The sequence below is a fragment of the Agelaius phoeniceus genome, chromosome 5 (assembly GCF_051311805.1).
Source record: "Agelaius phoeniceus isolate bAgePho1 chromosome 5, bAgePho1.hap1, whole genome shotgun sequence".
Taxonomy (NCBI): domain Eukaryota; kingdom Metazoa; phylum Chordata; class Aves; order Passeriformes; family Icteridae; genus Agelaius; species Agelaius phoeniceus.
In genome coordinates this window covers 25,282,942-25,307,743 of record NC_135269.1, presented here as the reverse complement: position 1 = coordinate 25,307,743, position 24,802 = coordinate 25,282,942, and the positions used below count along the sequence as shown (strand labels likewise).

The window sequence follows — 24,802 nt, the reverse complement described above, 5'->3', positions numbered from 1 at the left end:
GAGGGTAGATTGCCTGCCTGCAGTGAGCCACGGGTATCTGCTGGAGGTGGAGGGTGGTAGAAGGGTTTGGGAACCCCTCACCCCAATGGCATCCCCTTGTCTGAGAGATGGAGAGCTTATGGAGACATGGGTTGGTTTAGTGTGATTTTATTTTTTTTCCCAGCTCTGATTTTTGTTCTGCCTCATTTGCATATTGTGGTTTTTTTTCCAAGCCTCTGCATCTCCTTTTTGCTTTTTTTTTTTTTTTTAAATTATCTTCTCTCTGCTAAAGATTGCTCCCTAACTCTCAAATGTCCCTCCCCCGCTTCGCTCTCCCCCCATCCCCCCCCTGCATTTTTCTTTCATCCTTTGTTCTTGATTGCTTGTGCCCGGGAGCAAAGAAAGGAAAAGGAAAGGATACCATCTTTCTGTGAAATACAGGAGAGAGAAATAGGCAGGCAAGCAAAGTTGTCAGCCTGACAGAGTGAGATTGAATCCATCTCAGGAACACGTTGCACACCTTGAACACGGGATTGACCTTCTCCATTATGCTTGCCATGCCATGCCATGTGGCTCTGGTCCTGCTAGCCCTGGATGGGACTGCCCTGCAGAAATGTTGCTTTTAGCATCTGCTGCCCTAGAGGGTAAAAACCTGCCTTCTGTGTCTGTGCTGGTTGCTAACAGGGTCCCGCGCACAGTCTGCTCCTGGTCCTGGTCCTGCTGTGACTCTGCCGTGTCTTTCTTGCACAGGAGTGTAGGGGTAATCATCTGAAATGTGTGTGCACGCTGGCTGATGCATCACATCTTCTCTCTCCTTCCATCTCCTCTCCCCCTGCATCAGCAGCGCTGCCATAATCTCTCAAAATCAACAGGCCATTACAGTCTGATGTAACTCAATGAGTACTCTGAGACAGAAATCCTGCAGTGTACTTAAAAACCTTAATGCAGAAACACAGCGCTGTCTTGCATTCTCCTTCCACCTCGTTTCCTGGTTTCTAATGTAAAATGAACATTGTTTCTATGTCTGCACATAGAGTTTTTTAGCAGAGCTAGGCTTCAACCAGTTTTTTATTCCCTTTCAGCTCGCAGAATCTCAAATATAGAATCTTATCTTCCCTCCCTCCAAACTTCTCAATTTTTCATTACCTTTTAGGAGCAATGACTTCCAGCTTGTGCCTTGGGAGAGTGGAGGTCACAGAGGTCTCACAGAGACCTGCCTTTGCCTGTCTGGCCTGTCCCTCAGCAGTGGAATGTGCACTTTTGTTGATCAGACCCTATGGGTGGGCCGTTCAGATAAAGATGGGCCATGCTGGGTTTTGCACAGCAGAAGTGTCATTCCCAAGAAGAGCTGTATGTTAAATGTAGCCTTATATTTCAATCCTCCTTCTTAGTCCCCTCTCCTGAGTTTTTGATGTAAGCCACATTTCTGCCCCAGAGAACTCTTGATTTTTAATCCTTATTAGGGAGGGGCATCTACTTTCCTGATACTTGTAGGTTATTCCTGTTTCTTGTAGGACTCTTACACATCTGAGACCTAGGTTGCAGGCCGATGCAGTGGGGTAGCACAAACTTCAATGTCAAATACCACAGAACTGGATTTTTCGTTATTTTGGTTACATAAAATAAACATAAAAGATGGATGAAAATGAATGAGGTGTTGGCTGGATAGACCATGTCAGTGGTTCTTCCAAGCCTCTTAGCGTGGCATCTTGCTGGATCATCACTGTGTGGGTGTCATGGTTCATGTGTTGCTGTGTGGTTTGCTTTATGCCCATGGTGAAGTGCCATAGACACTGTCCCACTGTTGGACCACTGACCCATTCAGTCTGATAGCCTGCCTTGGGCACTGGAGCTGGCTGTGATACCAGAGCTGACCCCAGGTGTCCTCAGAAAGTGAAGAACTACTCCAGTGTGGGTAATTTGGAACAATGACCCTAAGAGAGAAGCTGCTTCTTTATGTCTCTGTCAGTTGGCTTTCATACTCTTGGAAATGTGAGGGTCTGCACTAGTTTATAACTGATTTTCTGCCTGATACCACTGTTGATATTTTTGTTATCTTTGCGAAAGTCTAATTGAATTAAGATATTGGCCAGCCTGTCTTCTGGACTGTCAAAGGAACTCCATGTGCTTCTATCCTGTGGCTACAGAGACTGCAATTTGGCAAGACCTCCTCCTCCTGGGTGGTGCCTGCATCTAAGAAATTTCACTTGTCCTCCATGTTCTCCTGCCAGAACTGCAGGCACTGGAGACAAAAATGTGGGATCCCTCTATTCGTACTTACCCCATCCATCCAGCTAATGTGCTTTACAGCTTACCATCTACTGGTTCCAATCAAAGCATTACAGCTGCTCGAGCAGCTTGAGCTTCCCTTTTCCTTTACTTTCTCTTCACACCATACCTTGCACTCCTTTGAAGACACAGCTTATTTTCTGGCTTGCTATAAGATCTCTTTTCTGGTACAAAAAGCTCTTGTACAGCTGTGTGACTTTGGAAGGCACTTGCTGACCATTTTGTCATTTCTCTCTCATGTGTCTCATTTAATATGAAAACACTCAGTGTTCCCTCTCTTTGCTCCTCTTAGTGTTTCTCTTCTCCTTGGATTGTAGACATGAGCACTTGAGCCAGTTGGGGATATTGATTAAATGTGGGGTTTTTTTCTCTTTTGGAAAGTGTTAGTTTAAACACTAGTAAGTGTCTGTCTAAGATACAGCATTTCATACAAGTTTCACAGGGAAAGGAATGTGGTGTTGTCTGGCTGCCCAGAATATCCCCTAGCCTGCCAGCACAAAGGCTTTTCTCCGAGCTAGAGTGAAGCCTTTGCTCCTGATGGGATAGGGTGGTGGGCAGAGAGGTTTTTCATGGCTCTTTTATGAAACAGATCTGCTTCCCAGTGACACCCAGAGACAGCAAGTGGGAAATGGCTTTGGCAACTGGGTTTCTCACCAGCAGCCAGGATCCTGCTGTGAGTATGATGAGGAGAAGCTTCTCCATAAGACCTCCTTCATGCTGTTCTGTGATGAGTGGGAGGAGAAGCTTGTTTTGGTTTGTGTTTTGTTTCCTTAAAGCTTTGAAAAGGTGTGTCACCTGCTGCAGTGTAATTAAGGCATTCTTACGTCTGTTTGACTTTGAAAGCTGGTTTGTTGTAAGTTGTTACTGGAAAATGCCTTCAAAAGATGTTGGAAGGTGAAAGGGCAGGATTGGGTGTCAAGTTATGAACCAGGTACTTGTTGGTATGATGCACTGAACAGTTGTTTCTCAAGCTGCAGGTTTGTATTAAGTGGTCCTGGCAGTGGTGTGGCTGCAGTATCATTTAGAACATGTGCAGTTCAGGGAAGGGGAGAAGATAGGCCATCCCAGTGGAGAGAAGGCCGATGAGGACTCGACTTGCTGTGGTTCAAACCAAGCTTTCATCTGCTGATGACGTTTTCAGCCTCTCTGCACCTCCAGAAGAGGATGTGCTAGAGAGCTTCCCTCTGTAAGCTCTGGCTGTGGGCATCTGATGAGGAAGGCAGGAATTAGGCTTGAACCCCTTCTGACTGAGCTGGGGGGAAGGAAGAAGATGGAAGAACCTGAATGAAAGCAGGCTTGCACTTACTCGGTGCTATTCACCATTTGGAGTTGAAATCTATGGCCCGGAGATGGAGCAATATTGGCATTTGGGTTCATAAGGGCATGGCTTTGTGATAGGCTGACATAGATAGAGATCAGCGCAGTTACCGAATGGAATGGTCCCAGTTGTCTCCCGCATTCCTTGTTACTGCGCAAGTATGCTGTGGTAAAGTAGCCAAGTAAAGACAGCGTTTTTCAGCCAGATCTAGTCAGGGGAATGTGCTGGGGGAAGAGAGGCAGGAGGGGCTTCTTTGCCCCCTCAGCAGAAGAAGCAGAAGAAGACTTGGATTGTCTTGACGTGTTATCTGACAACTTGTTTTCAGCTCATTTAGCTAACTCGTCTGCTTCCTGCCGTTGCCCTCTCCTGTTATCCCCATTTAATAGTACTTCCCAGCTTTATGAGGGTGTGATAAGGCTATTGCAGGCTGAGAAGTGATCCGATGAAACTGCGTGTATGTGTATACATGTGCGAGAGGGAGAGAGACCTAAGAATAATTTCTGCTGTCAAAACCTCTGCGGGGCAAGAAACGGCATTGGCAAGGGCTGCTGACAGGTGGGAACGGGCTGCCTTGGCACGGTCAGGTCCGTGCGGAGCTTTCCAACCCTGCCGGCCCCTTGTGTTGTGCTGACTGTGCGTGACTCAGCCGAGCACTCGCCTCGGTGGCATTTCGCAGTTTGTCTGTAACACAATAGCACTGGAGCGCTGCCGCCCATCAATTCTGAAACTAAAGGGGGTGGCAGCAATGGGCAGAAACCTATTGATTGCTCTGTAAATCAGAAGGCTAAAGGAAAAAGCCCGATTCCCAGGAAAATTGCAGGTCTCTCACCTGCTGCAGGCAGAAGAGTCTTTCTGCCACCTCTTCTGGGCATGTGCAATATTAATGCTTAACTCTCTAGTGTACAGGGACCAGTGATAGTCTCGAGTCTAAGATCAGTGCTAGTTCTTTCCATGTTCTGTGCAGGCAAATGATGGGATTTCAGCAGGGCTGGATTAGGTCAGATAATGGTGCTAGAGGGTTCACCCTTGCTTATAAAGGAATCCCGAAGAGAAACGGGATAAGTGAACTACTGGAGCTCGTGTGAGCTGGTGTAGGAGAGGCAGAACTTGATGCCTCTGCTTTTTGGACTGGTGCCTGTTTTTGCAGCAGAAAACAAAGATCTGTGACATAGAATTATCCCTCTTGCTTTTGCGAGCAGTGGTTCTGCCCCAGAGATGCCTGGCTTTGGGAATGGTAAACTGGAGAATTTAGCTGGTGTCGTGTCTGAAAGGAAACAGCTCCAGGAAGAGCAAAGGTGCTGCTCAGAGGTGGGATGTGACTGGGTTATGTGGGACAGAGACAAATGTGGGACAGAGACAAATGTTAATGCCAGGGCAGAAGAATGCATGCAGTGGAGTTAGAGATTTGGGGGAGATGATGAATTGCTGGACAGAAGATGGACAGATGGAAAGAGATTTTGGAAGAGGTCCCAAAATTGCCCCATTTAGTACATTTGGGAGAGTCATCGTTCTGCTCATCAGGCATATGTTTTGGGAATGGGCCAGGGGAGTTTTCAACAGAATCAAAATCACAATCTCAGCTTTCTTTAAAAAAAAAACCAAAAAACAAAACACACAAAAAAAACCAAAACCAAAACCAAAACCAACCAAAAACCTGGTGGGAAAAGAAAGAAAAGAAACAAAAACCCCGTCAACCAAAAAAATTTAATGAGACCAGACTCATTATTTTGGGGTAATTCATTGAGAAGCTTTTTAGAAATAAATAAAAATCTGTTTACCGTTAATATCTTTTAGTTTCTTATGCAAGTATAAACAGGAGTTTCACATAGATTCAGGACAGATGTAGAGGTAACTTGGGAAAAGTGGAATGACAGGAAATTATGTTGGTCACAACTGAAATGTTCAGCACAACCAAAGCACTTGAGCTAGTGAACCTTTTTTACAGCACACGTTGCCCCTGTACCACAGACTGTTAATTTTCTCTTACCCGGAGCAGATGGAGAAAACCTCTGGGGATGGAATTTTTCTCTTGTGACTGGAGAAAAGTCTCTGTGCACTCTGGAGAGAGAAGAGTCACAGCTCTTGCTTTCCTTTGTCTGGCTTAGCAGGAAAGCTCCATGAGGATCATGGCTACACTGGATCCATGTTTGCTTAAGGTGCTGAGGGATGCTGAGGTCAGACAGGCTTCCTCTGCTGCAGTGGGGAACTGCTATAATAACTGCTCTTTCTGCTGTTATGGGCCACACAAGGATGAGATATATATTAGGCTAATGAGCAAATTACAATTCAAAGCTTTAGGATGAACAAAAAAAGAAATGTATGTTAGCTCCCAACTGGTAATGGTTGTAGGATCAGAGTCACAGAATTCTTGAATTTCTAAGTTTTCCCAAGTGACCAGTGCTTGGATGAGATGCAGCTATATATGAGTATGTAGTTATATTCTTAAAGGTAGAAATGTATGTATGCATCATGGTCATAATACAGAAAATGAGGAAAAAAGCAACCGTACCTCATTTCCTGCCTTTTTTAATGTCAATTCCCATTCATAAAGCACAAAGAAAGGGATATTTTTGTTTCTTAGGGAGATATTTTTCTTCTCCATACTAAAAGAAAATGCAGAAATCTTTGGTCATGCATTTAAATGCAACTGAGTTTGGTTTGTGGTGCAGAGGTCCAAGTGTGCATTAGGACATGACCTGCCTAGTGTACCTGTTTTGTATCACCTCTGTACACAGAGAGGAGGTTTTGTGTAGATTGTATTGACCTGCTATCCAAAGGCAGTTTTGGATTACAGTTTATCTGGGCTGGATTCAAATCCTCAAGGAGAAATATCTTTAATCATTCAAGCTGGATGCTGCCCGAGTTTTGGAATCTTGCAAATATGTTGGCATTTATGTAATAAACACAAACTTTAAGAGTGTTTCTTTTCCTTGAGGAACTCTTGACTTCATAAGCTTTTATTGTGAGCTGGTTGTTAGGGCTGAGAATTTGCCACTGACTCCCTCTCCCCACCCCAAAACAAACAAATAAATAGAACCATATGTAGTTGACTTCATCCTCCAAACAGGCTCTTTGGCTACTTCCCTATGAAATCAGCAGGTTTTTTTTTTTTCCTTCAAGTTTTGAGACATGCCAGACCACTGAGGCTGTGGGGAGAAGGAAGATGTTAGCCCTAGTGATGACTCTTAAGTCAGTTGTCAGCTCAGTCCGAAGTATCAGTCATTTTCCCATTGCTAAAGTCACTGCAACATGTTTTTCTTGCCTTGTTCCCAGTGTGAAATGAGTTACTGTAGCAAAAGGGTTTTAAAGACATTCTTTGTTGTTTGGGTTGAGGCTTTTTTTTTTGTGGTTGTTGGGTTGTTTTTTTTTTTTTTTGTCCAAAATAGAAACATTTAATCATCTTTTTAATCATAGCTTCAATGTTCAGCCAAACAACATTTTTTTTCCTAGTGGCTGTTTTTGGTTTAGGCTTGACATAAATCTATTTCAATTGGTCAGTGCTGTGATCCAGTTCAGACTATGAAGTGGCCCAGGTACAGATCAGCCTGATTCTGCCTTTTTTTCCATGCGATACTACTGACTTGCCATGTGGCCTTTGCTCAGTTACTTGTAAATTTATCTTTTATTTCCATTATCTTTAAAATCAGAGTAGCTCCTGCTTGTTTAATATAGTTGATATTGGTAGAAGAATCTTAATATTAGAGAAGAGAGGATACACCTGGTGACCTAGCAGAATTAGGATGAAGAGCATGAAGGGGCAGAAAGGGAGCAGTGACAGAAAAAAAGGGAAGTTTAGACTGAGAGGTACTGGCAGGAGGCCGGTGTTGAGCTGCAGGAATGGGAAGAATTATTCAAAAAGTGAGAGGAAAGGAGATGCTGCAGATCAAAGAAGGAAAGGAAGTGGAGCGCAAATGAAAGCAGTGATTTGGAGCAAGGTGGGTTAAGTCAAGGAGTTGGAAGAAAGCAAAGGGATAGAATAAGGAAAAGGGTTTGTTCAGTTCACTTAGCTTTGTAGATTATCTGATTTGTACTTTTCAGACATTACCCTTATGTTTCTCAACTTAGAGCAAAATGAGGCTTGCTTTTTTTTTTTAAAGCATCTGAATCTACATTATCACATTAGAGATCTTCCTACTCCAAATTATTTAAAGTTTGCTCTTCAAGGTCACAATGGTGTCTGATAGCACCCTCCTTTCCCTGGAAAATAGTCCCTCAAACTGTTGTGTTAATGGCTTGGCACAGTCCCCTGCCAATTTGTCCTGCTGGCTTTCAAATTATTGTCCTGTGTTGTAGAGGACAACTTCTAACATGTAAAGCATTTAAAACATCAACAAAAAGTGGCTACAGAAAGTTTGGTGTCTGTGGATTTTTTGTCTTCCTTTCCTGTTTAGAGAGTAATGTGCCTGATTTAAAACTGTGCCCAATAAAGCCTTTAGCTTTGTTTGATTGCTCTCAGTGGTGGTTGTTCCCTTTTCCCTGCTGCCAAGTCTGTGTGTGAGGAAGGACTGGTGAGGAGAAGGGATGCAGCAGGGATGGTTTGTGATGACTTGTTTTGGGAAATAAGAGCAGGATGGCCCATGCAGGGTTGAAACGGGGCGGGGGGGGGCTGGGGAGTGCTGCTGTTCCTATTGTTCTGCCAGACTGCATGATTCAGCCACAAAGCAGCTGGTTCTCAAAATTAATGTTTAAAACTCCCCATTTTAAAAAATACTGGTTTAAAATATAATGAAGCACAATAAAAAACATCAAGACTGATACTTTGAAACTACCTGAAGGCAGATGGATCGCTTGAAAATTCTCACAGTAAAAATATTTCTATTTTCTCTCAATGAAACAGTATGTTAAATTGTAACCTTAGGTCTTGAATAAGCTTCTGCAGTGACTAATTAGGCAGTGGAAAAGCAGAGAAATCACCTCACCTCTGACCACAGCACTAGTTAAGAAAGTTGTGGAAAATATAGGCAACCACTGCAATCCTGAATTGTAAGAAGAGGTGGAGATGGAGCAGCTGCCTTCCCCAGGGCTCTGGTAGGTGCTGCATTGAGTAGCAGCACCCATAACCACTCCTGCTAAGATTAATGAGGAGGAGAGACTTGTTCCTTAATGCACGATCGTCACTCATGGGAGCCAGGGGAGACTTGCTGGGTATCCTGGTGTGGCCCATCACCACTGGCACAGGATGGGGCAGGTGCCCTGCCCTGTCAGTGGCATTGGAGGACACAGGGGACTGTGGTGTCCTGGGTGGGATGGACCAAAGGCGCTGCCAGATGCGGCAGCTCCTGTGTTAAGCTTTTATCTCCTCCTTCACTGTGGGCTCATCTCCTTCAGATGGTGACAGCACTGTGAAATCTTTCAGGAGCCACAACGTTTCCTTGAAAGTTGAGACAGCAGGGGAAGAAGCGGGGAAAAACATTGTGTTTTTTTTCAAATCTTGTTTAGGCTTTTGTTTGCCCGTTTTTTTCCCCTCTGGAGAGTGCCCAGCTCTCTGTTTCAGGCTGGTTTTCACCTTTGAGAAATTCCTATGAAACAATCAGACGATTTGAGGGTGTGTGAGATGCTTCTGTATTTTGAGTCCTAATCACTTAGGTGAAAAAGAATAAGTAAATTATATATTGAACTGCTAACTGGTGCTGAGGCCTGGTGGTTTCCATGGCAACAGGGCTGGAAATAGCTACCTGTGACGTCACCAGCAGGCACAGGTAGATCCGAATCCTGTCGTTGCTGTTTCCTCCTGAAGAAGTGAGTGTGGCAGGCACAAACACCTTGACATTGCAATTAACATATGCAAATATCCCTGCCACCCCAGTGGTACCTGTCCATCACCAGGGTACACTGAGTTCACTGTGGGCACAGCAGAAGTATCTGGGCCCTCTTGCAGGTACTGAGGGGGACCAGATTCCCCCACCCCACACCTCTCTGCATTGGCCACACTGGGGTGCAGAGCCGCAGCGTGAGACTTTTCAGCCCCATGCCCAGGTTGAGGGGCTCAGGTGTTCTCCTCCAGTGGCTGGTGATGTCCCACTTACCCAAGCTGCTCCTCTAATTCATCCTACAGCTACAGTATTGCATGTGAGAGGGGAGATATTTCTAAACAGCTCGGACACCATTTCTTCTTTCTGGAGATGGATAGAAGACCCGGTAGGTTTAGGTTTGGTTGTTTTTGTTTGGTTTGGGTTTTTTTGGTAATTTGGTTGATGTAGGTTTTGATTTTGCTGTTTTCTGGAGGATTTGGTTTTATTTTCTCTTTTTCTTTTATCTTTGAGACACCAGGAATGTAAACTCTGATCTTTTCTGGCATTGCTGAAGGACAAGTGGGAGGTGTAAATGAATCTATGAATGTGAATGTTTAAAATGTTAATTAAAGGGGTGAATGTGGTGGATCTTTAACAAAGGCCTTTTCTACTTAAAATATTAATTACTTGTTGAAGTAAATACATCTTAAGCAAAACAAACAACCAGCAGGGTTATTTGATTATCCTGGCAGAGTCAAGAATGGAGGTTCTGCCTGAAGCCTCTTTCACTGCACTGTAGGTACAGGAGCGTCACAGTCCTGTGACAGGGACTGACCCACACTGGAGCCTGGTTAGACGCAGGCAAGGTGGATGTGAAGAGTAAGTTGCAGTTTAGCTGTGGAATTAAATATCCTTTAGCCAGCAACAACCCCCCTCACCCCACTAATCTGATTACCTGGCTCCACACATGATCAAAATCCAGTGGATGTGATACTTCCTTCCATGTGTTTTCTGGTGTTTGCGTTCAGTTTTGTTTTAGCTGTCCCGAGTGATTGCATTTCCAATATTTTCCTGAGAAGACGAGACCATATGTCTCCTGTTAAGGTGATCTGTCCTCTTTTCCCCATGCAGCAGCAGTCAGGTTGTGTTGAATACTCAGGTGGCACTGAATGATCCTCCTCTTTTTAGTTTGTGCTTCTCAGAGCTTTGTAGGCAGTTCAGGTCCCGGCTCATTGGCCATTGCTTAGTGAGATCTCCTCTTTAGTCTTTGTGTTTGTAAATAATTTCTGCTTCTTGATAATGCACTTGTTGCTCTTCTGCAACCTTCTATTTTGTCATGAGGTTTTTTTGAGCAGGTTTAGTCCAAAGTTAAATACTAGTTTTCTGGTATGGTTGGAACCAAAATAATTTGAGGATTGTCAGCTCTAATACATAAGCACATGCAGCAAGTGCAGCTATTTGCTTCCAGCAGTGCCCACCTGTACACAGGAGTGGCTCTGTCACAACAGTCTTTTCCAAGAGATTGCATGCTGCATCTCCTGTGCCTGTGCCACTGCAATGATTCTGAGTACCAAATGCTGATGGTTTGGGTGTGATGGCTGGTTCTCTCAGCAAGGGTCTCACATTGTCTCTTCCCATTGGTAAAAACAGATGCCCTCTGGACCATGGTACACATGTAGCACATGTAGATACAAATGCTTATCTGTCATACAAGCATAAAAACATGCAGAGTTTATAAGGAGAAAAATGACACAGGGCAATGCACAGGCAGTTTTACTGGGTGCTGTGGCTTGCAGAGTGTTGTTTGCAGATAGGGCACTGCACTAACTGCCTATTATGCTTCACAGGCCATCAGTGACCTGTGGACCACAGTTTAGGTGATGCTGTTCTAGGGTCTTATCTATACTAGAAAAAGGAAGACAAATGATGCATAGTTTATTGTTTAGTTGTAAAGCTAAATGGCATTGTGGAAGGGTTTGGGGTGTTCTTTAATGTCAGGAGCTGATTCTTGCATGTGCTGCAGCTGTGTTTCTGCTGCCAGAGGTAAAATAACTGTCCTGATTTCATCAGTGTAGATGCAGATAAATGTAGTTGGAGCTACAGAAGACTCCTGCCTTTATAATGTAATTCTTTTCGGAAGCATCTCCAAGTGTTACTAGCTCCTTTTTTCTTGCTTTAATGGACTTTAAGCCATTCACATTATTATGGCTTCCAAGGGTTTTTTTCTTCCAACTTGGTTTTTAGACAGTGCCCCAAGAAGTGAATAGATATGACTATGAAAAATATGAAGATCTCCAAACCTTACGGGGAAACCTTACAAGGCATTCCACTGCTGCTGTCTTGAGTTAGCTGTGCTACCACTAGTGATGAGGCAGAGGAGTTTGAGATCACCTGTGGCTTGCTAGAGGCAGCATCAGAATTTAGAACTGAACACCTAGTGCTCAAGGCTTTTAAACAGTCATGAGAACTGGTCTTTGTTTAGACACCTTAGTCTTAGCTGAGCATTTAGAAGATGCTTTTCTTACTTAGATCTGCAGTGATTATGTATGGTATGCTTGAAGGATTACAATCAGCATTTATGTCTTAAGGTACCTGTTACTATTAACACTTGTAGTGCTCCTCACGGTTTCTAACACCTCCTGTCTTTTATGCATGTGTCTTTCAGGAAGTGAAACCTTGGGACAAAAATCAGCGCACTTTTGTCATGTAGCCATATTGATAGGACAAGAAAGAATGGCACTGCTCAGTGTTCCCATCAGAGTAGTTAGCAAATGCATCTGTCAGGAAGGATTTAGTGATGGGTGTTAACATAATGAGCCACAGGGAGGTAGATTATGACTTTTCACTCTTTGCCATCTCTACTTTTCTCCTAGTTCACAAGGTCTTCAGAAAAAGGAAAAGCTGTTACTATTGCTGATTGCTCAACTCTTCCAGAGTTCTTGATCTCTGCAGATGCTGTGTGTAATACCCGTGCAGTGGTGTTGCTTGGGAAGGGTGAAAGCCAAGAAGATGGGGGTTTATTGTCTTTAAACCTGAGGCTTGCTCAGGTTTTGGTGGCTGCAGTCTCCAAAATTAGATGGTTTGTGTTTGTGTTTGGATTTAGGATATCCTCAATTGGGCCTGCTGGGGAGAAACTGCTGTTAATGCACCCTAAAGTAACCACTTTGTCTTTCCTCTGCCACAGAGTGGATGGAAGGGGAAACAGGACCTCATGGAGGGCTCAGGAGTGAGGGGTGGGTGGGAGATGATCTTCAGGGAATCAGTCTGGTGGCTGGAAGGAGTTGGGCCTCATTTAAAATGGCTGCTGCCGCATTCAAGGGGCCATTTTAAGTGCCTGTTATCCTACTCTTGCTTAGGGCTGTAGTTTGAATGAATGTGAAGCCAACAAAAATGTTAGATTCCAATACAAATCTGTTCTGATTTGGGGATTCATCTGAGTCCCAACAATGTGTAAAGTACTGCGGAATGAGAGGTGATACATTGTGGAAATGTAAGATATGAATTTTATATTTATTACTGACTTGGCAGGGTGCTTTTCACATCACCATTCTGGTACAATTTTGATTAGATTTTTATGCTGAGCATCAGAGAAACACTGCTTGTGTGTACGTAATTCTCTTTCCCTATTGTGCATCCCTTCTCTGATAAGGAGGACTGTGTGCTGATGACACAGGGTTGACAGTCATTGCACTGTAACTATATAGTTCAGATAATGCCAGTAAAAACTTCCTCTGCAGTGTGCAGGATGTGTGTTGACACGGAGCAGAGTGCCAGTCACAGTGGGAGAACAGGTAAGTTTCTGTCTTGCCCAACTGACCTCTGCAAGAATTTGTAAGGGTGATGGTAGCTTCTGTCATCTTGCTGGGTATGGCGGAACCTGTTCAATGGTCCTCAGTCCGTGTGTTGATCTCATTTATCATTCATTCTTGTCTTGTAATGGATTTTGTTTACTCCCAGCATGTTCTGACTCTGAACTGGCATTGAAAGCAGGTAAAATTCATCTCCAGATGGAGTGCTGTCTGTTCTCTCACAGGTATTCATTTGCTTTAGATGGGAAAGCATCAGCACGGGAAATACCCTTTTCTGTAGACTACCTTACAGAGTTAGAGTTCTGGGGTAGAGGTAAATCTGACGTGTATATTTATATTTAGTTATTTCTGCAATTCTTCTCCTTTGTATAGAGCTTTTTACAAGCACTGGTGCATGTATTTCACCTTGCTTTGTGTCAAAAGTAGTAGCGTCCCCATTTTATAGCTTAATAAAGAACTGTGTTGTGTGGTTTGAGATGGTGCAGAAAGTCTGCATTAAAACTGGGAACTAACCCCAGGCTTCTCAGATTCTTGGTTCAGTGTCCAGTACTCAGGAAGAATGAGGAAAAAGGCAGGATGATTTTTGTGCTTATTTAAAGATATATTTACATATTTTTGTGTTGAATTGGCCTGTGGAGATGAACAGCTTCATTTTTCATTATGATAATTGTCTTGAGAAGGGGTTTAGAAGGATAAAAATGTAGGGATTTTTTGCATCTTCACTGCAAACTGCATTGCAATTGTACTGCAGGAATGCACTTGGCTTGTGGCATTTGGTGGAATCAAGATTTGACACAGTGTGATAATGGCAGAGCAAAACATATGAACAGACGATGGCCAGCAAGTTTATTTACCACATTAAGATTATAAATTATCACCTGGGCTATAGTAGTTTGACTCTATGATCTTTCTTCATTGCAGTAAGTACTAAAACGTTTGCCTAGACTATCAGGACGTTGCTTGATTCAGTGTTACTGTGACTCAGCTGGCAAATGGTAACTTGTTAATTTTGGTAATTCAGTTGCTTATTTCTGTGTTGGTAGCTCTTGAACCGATTTTGGTGGGTAACCATTGTCAATGGGTGGCAAGTGAAAGGAAAAACCTGGGATTTACCTGGATGTAATCACTGTTCTCTGATAGTCTGGATAGAAGCAGATCTGCTCGTAGAGCTGATGGCAAAAAGAAATGGGAAGAGTTTTGTCTGTGTCTATGTCACCGGCCTACTGAAATAAATCTGTCACCCTCATCTGAGCTGTGAATTTTTATATTCAGAGTTTTGGCAGCAAATGGACAAAGCTGAAGGTGGTGTTATATAGGTTAGTATTTTACTCCCTATCCTCCCACAGTTGGAAGACTGACTCTGTAGAAAAGGTGGAGAACCTTCCCCTTGCTGAGAACCAAGCTGGGCTTTTGGGTAGCCACGCGTCAGTCCACAGCTCCATGTTATCCAACAGTGATGTGTGAAGTCAGGTGGCTTCAGCCTATGCAAAATGAACTTGTGATCTGTGCCCAGCCCTTGAGCTGCAGATCTTCTCCCCAAGGCCTGAAACATTAAAATAGCCCACATTCAGGGTCTGCCTCTCCAGGAGGAAACCTTGCTTTCAGTGTAAAACCACTGGGCCCTTACACAAGGAAGTTGGCATGCAGTACGCTAGGGTGTGAGTTTATGGCTCCCCCGCTGTTCTTGACTCTTCTTGTGTGGGCATTTTTCATATGCAGTTAAGAGCTGAGCTGCTTCCTCCAGCAGCGTTGAGTAAGAGTGGCTACAGTGTGAGTCGGTGTGCAGTGCCCAGTGTGCTGTCCGCTTGGAGCCCAGCTTATCGCTCCCTTCCCAGGGTGAACAAGCCCTCGGGAAATGTTTGGATTTTACAGGAGGCCATGCAGGATCAGAGCAGCAGAAAGGTGATGGGGAGGGACTGTGGAACTGTGCGGCCAGCGGGGATGCACATGCCATACCAGACACAGCTGGGACGTGTCAGGCTTAAGGGTGCCCCGGTCAAGGCAGGAGCATCGGTGATGGAAGTGGAGAGTGCCTGTGTGGGGATGGGGACATCGTTCTGCAGAGCCAGAAGCCAGGAGAGCCTCCGGATCACGCTGAGGGCAGGTCGTACAGGTGGGACCTTGCCTCTCCCCTGCCTTTGCCCCACGCTGGCCTTGGCAGAACCCACGAGGAGGCCGACGGTGCTCGGCGGAGGAAGGAGGGGAGCAAATGCTTCCCGCAGTGGAGCAGGAGCTGGCATCTGAGCAGCCTCACCTCTGCCCCAGTGGCTCTCACTGGCCCTTCCTGGCTGCCTGCCGCCTCTCTCCAGCTGCCAGCCCCCCGCCCGCTGGCAGGCAGCGCATCCCCTGCCGGGGCTGGGAGCAGGGAGGAGACGGCTGGGCTGCTGGGAGGACCAGCTCCCCCGGGCCCCTGCTCCAGCCCAGCAGAGCGGTGGGCTGCTCCCCGGCTCCCCGTGTCAAGCGCGTGTTTGAGCTTGTGCTAGTCTCCTGGACACCTTCCCGGTGAGTTTTCCAGAGAATGACTACAGATGAAATGCAATTAGACACAGATGGAAGGGGGGTGGGGGAGGGGTGGGAGATGAGCCGAGTTTGAAAATGGGGGGAGGGAAACGATTGATTGCGAGGCCGTGAGGCAGGACCGGCATGTGCGGGAGAGATGAGTGCGAGGATCAGAGGTCCCCGCTGGGAATCGCTCGCTGGGCTGGGGCCGGGAACCTGAGGAGGTCTCTGTGCTCTCAGCTGCTGCTGCCGCCGCTGTTGTGGTTGTTGGAGAGCCAGAGGGAAGCAGCAGGCGTGTCTCAGGGATGATTAATCATGTATGGCAGCAGTGAGGAAGGAGGACTCGGTGTGCACACGGAGACCAGCACCTCCCCTAGCCCTGCGCGCCTTTGGCTCGCTGACAGCGATCTCTTCTGCTCGGAAAACCAGTCCCAGAGGAGGGCAGCCGGAGGGGGACCGTGTTTCGCCTGAGCCAAGAGACCGCTCCTTACCCACCCCATCCTCCAGGAACTTTAAGACTTGAGAAACTTAAATCTCCTGGGTCCGGAGAAGAATGAAAAATAATGTGAAAGCAGGGAGTTGAACTAGTCCAGGTGGGAGGAGAGACAGACCTGACTGAAGGTTTAATTAGTGAGGAGAATGGAAAAAATAAAAGTAGGTTTGGCAACAGCAGGCTGCAAGTGCTTCCCAGTTGGAGAGGTGGGGACAGGGCATAGACCAGTCCAGATTGTTGTTGCAGGTCTCTCTTTGCCTCAGGACTTGTCAGCCGCCTCTCCTTCCACACCCTGGCAATACCTGAAGGGAAAAAAACCCCAACAAATAAAAACATAATTTGGCTTTCTTTTGGGGAAACCATTTGGGGAAAGCATTTGGTTTTAAATCTCCAGGATCTGACTTTTATTGCTGTAAAGAAAAGCTTAAGAAATAGGAACCTGCCTTTTTTTCTCCCTGTATGTGTGTGTATATGGGATTTTTTGCAAGGTCAGCGCCCCACACCAGGTGAGAATATCAAAACCTTCCAGAGAAGGAGACACGGCTAAATCAGGACCACTGGCAGGCCTACAACTTTTTGCCAGGCTCCCCAGTCCAATGGCGATTACCTGCAGTGGTCTGCACACACACCTTCCCCTTTTAATTTCTCCTGCAAGTAGGGGAAAGTGTCCCCTTTTCTCTACATCCCTCATCAAAGATAAGGCAGTATTCTTCCCTATAATTTATAGTCCCTTTAACCTTAAAGATGCCTCTTTCACAGTCTGTAACACTTCTTTTTGAGAGTTTTGCACTGAAGGAAGGTGTTTGATTGTATTATCCTACCCTTATTTCCTTCTGCTCAAGATTTGCTCAGACACCTTTAACTACAGTGCTGTATTCTGTCACTGAGGTGGGATTGCTGAGCTAATTTTTGTAAGGCTGCTTGGACTCACTACCTTTATGTTTGGCCCTGCAAGATTGCTAGAGAGTGTTATTGAATGCTTATAAACAGCTCCACATTTTCCATGTGCCACTTCCTCACGCAATGCAGAGCTGTGGCCAGAATCTGGAATGTACTAATTTCTTTATTTTCCTCCTTTTTCCCCCTTAATTGTTCTAAATGTAGCTAAGTAGTATTTCACAAAGCTAAATATCATTACAAAATAAGAGAGGAGAAGGGCATAGGTTGTTCAGAGGTGGGACTGAAAATGGGTCTCTCCATATAGAGTTAAGTTTTTTATGAAATGCATGCTGCAGAGCTACAGAAAGCAAGGCTACTGTTGGGGAGATTGGAGGTACTTTTGTGTGGTTGTTTTGGGATCCCCAGATTAAAAATAAGAAAGGCAATGTAGTTTTTCAAGCAGAATCGAAACATGTTGGTGGCATCAGAAGCTAACAAACCAAGAGCTGGAATAAATACTTAATGCTCTTCCCTGTGAGACCTCTGCTCACAGCCAGTAGTCATGGAAAACAGGACAAAACAGATGTGGATGCCTGAGCAAGTGAATAGTACTGCTTCATTCATTGCTGTTTTGAAGTGAGATGTTTCCCTCTCCTCACCAATTTGCCAAGCTTCTTTTGTGGTTTCAGTGGCCTGGGACAGTGGTGGGAAGAAGGTGCTGGAAGCAGCTGGTATGTTGCACCTATACCAGCCCAGCAGGTCTGATTTTGGGATCTGGGCAGAGCTCCTCTGCTGTGGAGGGGTGTCTCTGCCTTGGCTGAAGGCCCCATCTACTTGTTTTGAATGGATGGATTGAGAACAAGTGGAAGAGCAGGAGGGTGTCCGCAGGCTGGTACAACACAGCTCCATGTGGAACTTTCTGTGGCACCTTCTGTGTCCAACCAAGGGGCTGAGGGGAGTGGGGGTCATGCTGAGGCTTACCCCACAGTAAATGTAGTTTGAGAGGAGGAAAACCAGGGTTGAAAGGATGCAAACCAGGGACAAGAGGATGTATTTTGTTCACTCAGCTGGTGGATGGGCAGCAAGAGGGATGTGCTGCTAATTAAAGTGAACTATTGATCATATTTGGACAGAGGTGATGCTGTGGAGGGGAGTAGCGTCCACCTTTGTGCTATTGGACCATCCAGGGGTTATTCAGTCCTTTTCCCGTTTGGGGATGCATTTTGGTGAGCCCTCCAGCTTTGTGCTGCCTTCCAGTGGCAGGGTCCTTGGCTCCCTGGGGACTGTAGCTTGCAAGAGGGGGTGGGCAGGACTCCCCCATCTCAGCTGGCACCTTGGGAGCCACCTGGTCCCCTCCCCTGCCAGGGGATGCTTTCTGACTGTGTAAGGGGAGCTTTTGGAGGAGCCAGGGGCTGGCTGCCAGGCTTCCTTTAATTCCCCCAGCTGGCAAACAGGAGGCCTGTGTCGGTTGCCGGGGCAATGGCGGGAAGCTGTGTTAGTTTAATGAAGCATTGGGAAGGCTGCTGTTTATTTCAGGGGAGCGGGGGCTCTCTCGTCTGCCAGGATGCTCTGCCTGGGATGGAGGGGCAGCTGCCAAAGGACTCCTAGGCCATGACTGCCATGCTCTTCCCCTCAACTGCTGCCCTCAGCCCTTTCCAGGGTACAGATGCTAGCGTCAGGGCCATCCCTCAGCACAGCATGTCTGTCTCCTCCCCTTCCACTCGAGCCCAGCATTTTCAGTGCCATGCTGTCAAACTTGTCCTCCTCCAAAAGCGCCTGCTGTTTCCCAGGGAAGACCCCCCCAGTCCCACTCGTGTGTTGAGGATCCAGTGCTTGCCTTAGGCAAGCTGCCTCCCTCCCTGGATGTCCCTTCCCGTTCATTGCCTGCCTGGGGTACAGTGGTTATCTGATTGGGGTGTTGAACTTACTTCTTTATTTAAGCAAATGAAGACTTGAAGCATCAACGTCTTCATAGTAAAGGTGACCTACAAAGGAGGGAGGAGAAGAATGAAGAGGGGGGAATGGGGAAAGTGCCTTGCGTTATGCCCCTTTTCCAGTGTCTCTTTTTGATTTAAAAGGGATCTAATGGGGGGCTTGGGCTTTTTTATCCTTCTTTGCTTCTTTTCTTCTCAGCGTGTTATTTCAAATACAAAAGGATTTCTGGTCTTGTTTAACCTCTAGGGGGGAGGGGGAATTCGATGCACAACTTGAGCACTAATAGGCTTATGACTATTCAGATAAAACTTCATTAACTGAGTGTTTAAAAAAATAAGCCTTATTCAGACCTGTTAAAAATCAAGAGAGTGTAAATGGGTGTGAACAAACAAATACTAGGTGGAGAGGTTGTCTGAAAGTTCAGTAAGCCGTGTCCATTTAATAAAAGGCTAAGAAAAAGCCTCAGGCCACAGACCGATGAATTTTCACACAAAAAAAGGTGAAATAAGACTATTGTCTTGCAAAGGGGAAAAAAGGCCTTTTCATATGTGAAAAGAGAGATGTATTTGGTGAAGATCTACAAACAGAAATGCACCTGATTTTTTTCCCCTTTTCTCCCCTCCCCCCCTTTTTCTGGTTCCGTTTAAAATACTGTATAAACAAATGCTGTCCTGGATGATGCTTCCTGAGCTGGTGTAGCAGAGCATTCCTTTGTCCTGCAGGGGCAGCTTTCCACACCGGCCCTTGCAGGACCAAGTCCCCCTGTCCCCAAGCACAGTGGCATAAGGTGTGCCCGTGCCCAGGGTGGCAGTGTCCCTGGTGGCAGGGGTTTGCAGGCTGCTGTGCCAGCCCTGCCGTGCGGCTGGAGCACAGGGAGCCGTCTCTGGGCTGAAGCCCACATCAGCCCAAACTCTCGGGCGCCCTGTTGCTAGCCCGCCTCTCCGGCCCGTTGCTCCCTGTATGTGCGAGTCTGTATGTGCCCTGTGGACGGCTGGTAATTAAAAAACCGTGGAGGGGGATATTACTGAGTTAACAGTAGTTATTTGTGAGGCTGCTGGAGTGGGGGGGAGAGAGATCTATCCCCAGGGAAAGCTGCACTGACGAGGGGTGGGGGGAGCAGGAGGGAGGAGGAAGTGGGGGCGAGATTGGCAGGTGACTGCCAGCTCCGAGGAGATGACAGCGGCAGCAGCTCCGCCAGTCCCACTTGAACACTGCACTGCAGGTACTGGGTTAATGGGTGGGAAGTGGTGAAGAAGAATATCAGGGTGGGTGGCTGGAGGGGAGGGTGTTGGCACGGGGGAGTTGATTTCTGTTAAACGCCAAGATAGAGATGACACTCCATATACATGTAATCATTAGACTTCATTACCAAGAATATTTTCCTTCATATAATTTTTTTAAATGCAGAGAAAGCTTTCCCCAAACCTGACAGTATTCTACCTACAATCACTTTCCCCATGCCAAATACTACCATGCTCTACAAAAATGGTCTGAAATGCTGTACTATTTTTGACCATTTCATTTGGGTTATTTGTAGTGAAATTTTAATTTTTAAGGTGCTAGGAATAGGCTCCTCAGTCCCACATTATCTCCATGTATAAGGCCTTTTTACTGAATGTGAGACTGCATTACAATCTAAACCTCACAATTTTCTTGTTTGATGACACTGACTATCCAACTAGAAAATTCATGTATCCTCCTTTTGCAGGACTGGCAGGTTAGACCTAGACTGAAGTCCTGATTGACATCTGCAGACAGCATTCTTGCTCATGCTCACGCTCTCTCTCTCTCTCTCTTTCTCTCACTCTCTCTCCCCTGTGCTCATGCTCTCTTTCCCCCCTATTCCTTTTCAGTGGGCAAAACATCTGTTTGCAAAGGGCTGAGGACACACACTGCACAGGGAGATAAAAGCAAAGAGCCCTCATCCCATGTAAGAGTTCATAGATCTGTAACTCAGGGGGCTGGCAACAGGGTTTGACAAGGGTTGAAATCCTTCTGTCTTTCTCCCTTCTTATATATTTGAGTTTGACAAACAAAACCACCTGGGGTTATCTCAGGTGTGCAATATTGAGGATTTACATGTCAGCTTCACTATCAGCTTCATTCTTTGTGCACAAAGAGAGAAAGAGGATCACAGATTTGCACCTAAGCTACAGAGAGTGATGCCAGTGCCTTGGTTTGTCACAGTGGAGGAAGCCCATGCCGCTCCCTGCCCACTACAGCAGAGTTAAGCCCCAAGGGCCTTACACAGCCAGTGCCTCAGTTGGAGTCCTGTCCTTTCTCTCCCTACAGCAGAAGCCAAGTTTAATGATTTGGCTGAAAGTTCAAGGCACACATATGATTGTAGACCTGCATGGTACAGATAGCAAGAAGAAGAAGCTTCAAAAACATTGCTATCCTTTTCTCTCCAAGCAACAACAGCCCCCTGTAAAATATTTAGCCATAAAGATATGACTTTTCTTTTTGACCTGCCATGATTTTGCAGGTCAAAAAGAAAAGTCATATCTTACCACCTGTGCACCTGTGGTGTTACAGATTTTAGTCCAGAGACTGGGTTCTCAGTTGTGAGAACAGCTGATGGGCTGGTCTGAACATCTAGTTTAACCTGTGACTCAGATATTGTACTGGTTCACTTATCAAAAACACCGGCAACAAAAGGGGCAAAACCCCTTTTGATTTTCCAGTACTGACATAAGTACACTGATTTACATTACATGGACATACATATTTTGACTGCTTGACAAAGAAAATCATGCCCATGACAGCTTCTTATCAAGCAAGTAATCCTACTAAATGGAAGCATGGCCAGCACCATCCGTTTTTGAGGTCTCTTCTGCGTGGTTATTTCCAGAGTCCTGGTATGGCCAGTTTTAGGGAACTGTTTTCATCTGGCGACTACCTGCAGTCTTTGCTGAGCAGCACTGGAAGCACTGGGCATTTAGCGGCTTTGAAAATTACATCATAGGCATCTTAAATGTACTTCTCAAGTGTGCATTGGTTTTAAAGCTTAGCAGCTGGCCTCTTGGCCATATATATAGATCACACACACTCTGACTTGCTTATCAGGGATGGCAGTTAGTTGAATGCAAAGCAAAATTATATGTTCGTCTCCTGTCTTCACCTTCCCCTTTCCTGTTTTCTGTGTGGAATGAGGATCTTGGGGATGCCTTGAGCTGGACCATGAACCCCCTTGCCTGTCAGTTTTGCTAGGGATAGAAGGGACTTGCTGTGTAAAGTGCTACAACCTGCTATATTTTCACTTTTACTGGTGTGTGGCAGCAAGAATTTTAGATGCATGAAGCCTTGCTTAGGGGTAAGGGGGGCTGGGGGAAGACCCCAGCAGAAGAAACCGCTAGTTCAGAGCTCACAGTTAACAGGACTGAGATTCTGAGCAAGTCTCAGGGTAGTGGGAACGGGTAACACAAAGCCAGCACTGGGAGCTCATTTTAATTTCAACCATCTTGTGCATGTGTAGTTGGCTGTCTTTGTTTAAAGAACTTGGCCTTCAGGTAGATTTTATTTGGACGGCTTGCTTATCCAAAGAACATTAATGACTTTCCTTGAGGAGTTGCAGCCAGTACCTTTGCACCCTGGTTCTCCTCTAGCCCTGTTTTCTCTTTTCCATAATCTCCCGGTGCCCAGCAGCAAGCCTTTAGGGTACATGCGCAAGCAAAAGGAGCTCGAGTTGGGGAATTAATATTCCTGGAACATAACACCAGCAGCATGCACACGCTGAGGAGAATATTAGAGCTATTAGCGGTGGGAGTTTGGAGTGCATGCAATATCTAGATGGAGAATTCAGTGTGATTAATCTGCCTCTAAGCAGCAGCCTCCGGGCTCTGGGAATTCTGTGGCACGTTTGAAATCAGAACTTTTTTTAATTACCTTTCCGCATCAACAAAACAATTGCAGTTGTGTGAAAATAAGCCCATTCAGTCCCTGCCCTGGCTCTGTTCTTTTTTTTTTCCCTTTTTCCTTTTTGGATGAGGCATGCTGCCGGAGCCCTGAGTATTCACAGTCCCGGCAGCTCTGACAGCATTTTGCACAAGTGCAGAGGGACTTAACCTGGGAGGCTTGGCCAGCCTCCAAGTCAGGTAATTGCATCGTGGGCCAAGCTGGAGCAAGCCCATGCTAGTCGGTGTGTATGTGTTAGATTCCTTGCTCTTTCCCCCTTCTTTTTTCCTCTTCCCAGCAAATGCCTATGCCTCCCTTTCTCCCCCATTCACCTCCTCACCTTGCATCCTGGCATGCTGGCAGCCATGTTGCCTCCCTGCCACGGGCAGGTTGAGAGAGATTCCCCAAGAGAGGAGAAGTGGGATAAACATGGAGGTTTCCTCTCATGCAGTCAGCAGGGTGGAAAAAAATAGATAAAAAAATGAAAGGAGTCGATATAAAAATGGTAGTAAAGTTGTGGCCAAACAAGGAGCAAGACATACTGAAAGATATGAGATTGGATGGGGACCTCCCTGCTTGCAATTCATACCTTTTCCCTCCCTCTCATGAGCAGAGGGAGGAGAGTTTATTCCATCCATTGCAGCCTGGTTTATTGCTGTACTGGCATGGAGACACTGTAAAACAACAGGGGAAATCTTCCCTAACACTGTGGCTCTGCCAGGGCTGGGATGATGCCCTAAGGCACTGGGATTCAGAGTTGATGTGGGAACAGAGGCCAGAGGCTTTGGCCATGGAGCAGCTCCAACCTGGAAGACCATCTTCTGGATGCCTGGATTTTATGCTGGAAGCACATAGAGCTGCTGGGGTACAAAAGTTTCTGACAAGTGTCGTGGGTTTCCAGTGCTGGTGCCAGCCCTCTGGGGCACCACAGGCACTCATGGGGTGCTCCCACCGTCCAGCAGCAGCAGGTTGGGAATGTACTTGCCAGTTGGTTCATGGCAGGGATCTGGATTGCTTCCTCCTCGCTTCTCGCTTGCTCCACATCCAGATTTCCCTCCTGCCTCACTGGCAGGTTGCAGAAAGGGCAGGCTGTGATGGTAGTGCTGTTTTCTCCTCCCTTCCAGGTCGACACGGTGATGGGAATTGCTTTGTAGGTCTTGATGAGGGCAGGGATGGAGGTTGGAGAGAGGAGTGGACACACTGTGAGGATCACAAGCTGTCTTCCTTTTGGCTCTGCAGATTCAATAACTTCATAAATATAACATCTGCAATTAGCACAGTTTAATTTTTTAAGATTTATTTTTAATTTCACTTGGCTGTGGCTGTGCCCTTGACTTATTCCTCTGAATTCCTGGCCTTCAGGCATGATTAGCACAGTGTGTTTGAGCTGTCTTGCTTCAAAAGGTGAAAAAAACCCCTCCATTTTAAACACAAATAACAGCGTTTTATTTTTTTGAGTTTATTTACTGACATGTTTGAGGTGGTGTTAAATTTTCAGAAATTGATGTTAAAAAAACTACACCAGCTGAATAAACAAAAAAAAAAAAAAAAAGCCCCAAATCTTACAACTTTCCAGGTCACATTAAGCCAATAGCTACTTAATAAGCCTTTTTTTTCTTCTAGGCTTCATTTCAGAAATGACTACAGAAGTCTTATATCATCAGCTTTTGCTCCCAGAGCAACATCTGAGCATTGCATTGTATTGGGAGTACATCAAAGTCTCCTGGCCTTTCTTTCATCTACCCCAGTCTGTCTTCCCCTCCCCAGGGCACCTAAAACCTAAAAATACACTAGGGAATCAAAAACTCCCCTCTTTTCCCTATTGCCTTGCTTGGGCCTTACATACAACTCTGTTACCTTTACGCTGACCGCTTTTACTCAAATTGTAGTTCAGTGGTGATTTCAGATCCTCGGGTGGGGGGAAAAACCCCAAGTGCCCACTGAAGAGCCTCACCTCTGCCCGGCCCTCAGCTCC

At 45.8% G+C, this 24,802-nt stretch overlaps 1 protein-coding gene across 2 annotated transcripts in view; it reads left to right on the top strand.

Annotated features, from left to right (window-relative positions):
* Positions 1 to 24,802, top strand: part of TCF20 (transcription factor 20) — a 131,007-nt gene that overhangs the window by 28,316 nt on the left and 77,889 nt on the right. Inside the window, exon 1 of one of the 2 annotated variants that reach the window (XM_077178641.1) lies at positions 20,080 to 20,155. The exons of the other annotated variant lie outside the window; for it this stretch is intronic. The gene's annotated coding sequence lies outside the window, so the exon portion shown is untranslated. Of the gene's footprint in view, positions 1 to 20,079; positions 20,156 to 24,802 lie in introns of those variants that run through there. 2 annotated transcript variants of the gene reach the window in all.